The sequence below is a fragment of the Gorilla gorilla genome, chromosome 18, assembly GCF_029281585.2.
Source record: "Gorilla gorilla gorilla isolate KB3781 chromosome 18, NHGRI_mGorGor1-v2.1_pri, whole genome shotgun sequence".
NCBI lineage: Eukaryota > Metazoa > Chordata > Mammalia > Primates > Hominidae > Gorilla > Gorilla gorilla.
In genome coordinates this window covers 102,562,024-102,565,270 of record NC_073242.2, presented here as the reverse complement: position 1 = coordinate 102,565,270, position 3,247 = coordinate 102,562,024, and the positions used below count along the sequence as shown (strand labels likewise).

At 47.8% G+C, this 3,247-nt stretch overlaps 1 long non-coding RNA gene across 1 annotated transcript; it reads right to left on the bottom strand.

The window, feature by feature from the left end:
• Window positions 1-215: 215 nt before the first annotated feature.
• Window positions 216-1,641, bottom strand: LOC101151179 (uncharacterized). Its single transcript, XR_176554.5, has 3 exons — window positions 1,005-1,641; window positions 779-909; window positions 216-526 (listed from the first exon to the last, which is right to left on the bottom strand). It is a non-coding gene; the product is annotated as an uncharacterized lncRNA (long non-coding RNA).
• Window positions 1,642-3,247: the final 1,606 nt, after the last annotated feature.

The following is a 3,247-nucleotide window of genomic DNA, read 5'->3' as shown; positions in this document are numbered from 1 at the left end:
CTTAAGTTTTCAGCCAGGAGCAGGGCCAGGACTCACCCGTGCCATGCCGGCTACATCCCTGCTAGAGCTAAGCTGTCTGCACCACCGCCCCAGCTCTACTTAGTACTATTAGTAGCTTGTTTTTCTAAGCCCTAAAATTCATTTTCTTTTCCCGCCTCACTTCCAGAAAAATAAATAAAAGTGAACACATCACTCATTTAAGACGAGGAATGGAATTTAGGTTGCGTTTTTCTTTCTATTTTTATGATTAGTTAGAATTTTCCTGGGAACGCCGCCAGGAGGGCATTATGGTGAGATAATGTCCTGTATTTAATCAGCGCTGTAATGGCGAACTGTATTCTGTGGGGAGAGGCCGAGTTCACCCATCCTTCTCTGTGTTGTCTGTTTGCAGGAGACGACCGGTTAGCCCAAGATGAAGACAAGGCCAAGAAATGGCTGGGCTCCAGGCTTGTGTGACAGCCCGAGAGTGGACAGGGCGCAGCTATGACTCCATCTCTTCTTACAGGACCTGGAAGCTCTGAGAGCCCTGGAACCCCCAAAAGAGCTGAGCGAAAGGGGTCCTCAAACGGACCAAAGTGATCAGCTGTGGTTCTGCATCTGCCAGACTTTTTCAGGGTCGTCACCTGTGGCTTTCAGACGTCTGTGGGCCTGGGCACACTTCTGGCTTTCAATATGCATCTTTCCCCTTTGCAACCCAAACACGATGTGCAAAGGGTGGCACGTGGCCTTTGAGTGAACCTGGAAGTCAACGCCAGGTAGGACCGGATCATTTCCTTACCTCTGCATGCACGTGGTCGTCCAGAGTTTCCCGAAAACCTCTGCTGGAGGTGAGGGCTCGTGGTTTGCAGCTGTCGGGGTTGTTCTTGTTTTCAGAGTTCTTTGATCCATTGCTGAAGAATGAAGGGATCTCTGGGAGGGGTGAAATAGCAAAAGGATATGTTAGAGAGATGTTTGAAAGGATGGAAGAAAACAAGGGCCCGAAGAAAAAGGAGAAGGGATTTCACCTCCAGGAAGGGCACACAGAGCATAACTGAAGGGATACAGGTTGGCCTTTCTCTGCAACTAGCATGGGTGGCCGGGAAAACAGGAGCGCGTGGGGCACACACAGCCTCTCAGATTTACTGTTGTCCCTATTAAACTCGGGGTCTGCATGAGCCGTCTGTTCAGGTAAAGGCAGTGGAGAGCTCAGGATGCCCCAAGCAACCCATAAATAGCAGGGTGAAGACAAAGTGTTTATTACTTAGCCTCATGAAGCCCATATAAGCGCTCTCCTAGAGCGCGAGAGAGCAAGAGCATGTGTAAGCCAGCTCGCGTGTGTGTCCCGGGAGTGGGAGCCCCAGACACGGCGTTCGCGCTCGGCTTGATTCTATGAAGGTGTCTATTTGATGGAACGTACTGGAACAGTTCATAGCCAGCCCAGCAAACCTTGTGTGGAGACAGAGCTTGCTTTTTCTCTTTCCTTTTCCTGTTTGCAGTGAGAATGAGGCCTTTCTCTCCTCGGCCCTTTGCTCTCCCCACAGTTGTCTCACGAGGTCACTTCCTGCTGACAGGCTCCTTTCAGTGCAAGGTTTGGATGGAAACAATGCTCCGTTTTCTGGGGGACTGGTGAGGCTCTGGGCCTCACCAGGCTGTCTTAAACTTAAATGGGATATTGTTTCAGTAGGGCTGACAGTTTCTACAGACAACTGGGTCTATGCGATGCAAGACTTTATCCTTTTTTGTGTGTGCATGTGTAAACATATATACGGTATCTTCATACCATCAACACGCAGTGGCAGAAAGGTGGCTTATGATCATGATGTTTGCTTTCAAGTCGGGTTCAGCTACGCACTAGCTGCGTGTTCTTGGGCAAGTTACTAAGTGACTTTCCCTTTTTAGCTGGGCGTTAGTGTCCTTAATTCACACTAGCCTGTCTATAAGAAATCTTCGAGCTCAAACATTCGTTGATTCTGTGATTGCAAGACACTACATTACTATGTTCAACAATGAACTTAAAAGCACTTTCTCTGAATAGCTAATATGTCGACAGAACCAATTTCTAAGAGCAGTTAAGGATATGTGCTGAATGTTCTATTGAATATCCTGAATACCGAATGTATTGCTTTGCTAAGGTGAGGGGAACGCAGAAGAGACCTATGTCGTCACATTCTAGCGTCTCAAAATACCCTTATAGATATTCTCAGGGTTTTCAGCTACAGCGATCCTTGTGGCCATTGGATAGTATTTTGAAAATTAAGTGGCACTGTCAAATGCTATATTTTGCGAATTTCTGAATGAAGACTCAGCTCGACAAACTCTTTCATCCCATGAAGATCGTAAAATAAATGAATGCAATTCACCACAACTAAGGTTAACTATTTGGGGTCATAATATCAAATATCAGAGTCCTCAGAGGAAACTGACAGGATAAAGATGGGATTGAGCAAGGCTCAATCTCTGAGATGCTAGGGACCATTTGACATAGCCATCCTTAGGCTACTGCTGGCCAGCTCTGCAGAAGTGTCGCCAGCACAGGAGTGTGTGCTGGCCTTCGAGGAAGGTAAGTCCCTGGTTGATCCAAGAAAGAGGGATTCCCTGGGGTTCCGCCAATAGGCACAGTGGGAATCACAGCCCTGCAGCCACTGAAAGCCACTGCCAACTCCTTTGTTGATCTCCATGAGGTTGTCTCTCCCAGGCTTACTGCCAATGCCCCTTTTGGAAAAGCGTGACACTACTGGCTGCCTGATTAGTGGTCTTTACTGCTTTTTTTTTTTTTTTCCGCTTTCTTTTTTTTTTTTCTGAGACGGAGTCTCACTCTGTCGCCCAGGCTGGAGTACAGTGGCGTGATCTCCGCTCACTGCAAGCCCCGCCTCCCGGGTTCATGCCATTCTTTTGCCTCAGCCTCCCGAGTAGCTGGGACTACAGGCACCCGCCACCATGCCTGGCTAATTTTTTGTATTTTTAGTAGAGACGGGGTTTTACCGTGTTAGCCAGGATGGTCTTGATCTCCTGACCTTGTGATCCGCTAGCCGCAGCCTCCCAAAGTGCTGGGATTACAGGTATGAGCCACCATGCCTTGCCTTTTTTTTTTTTTTTTTTTTTTTAATATGGGATCTTACTCTGTCTCCCAGGCTGGAGTACAGTGGTGCAATCATGGTTCACTGCAGCCTTGACCTCTTGGGCTCAGGTGATTCTCCCACCTCAGCCTCTCAAGTAGCTAGGACTACAGATGCACACCAGTACACCTGGCTAATTTTTTGTATGTTTT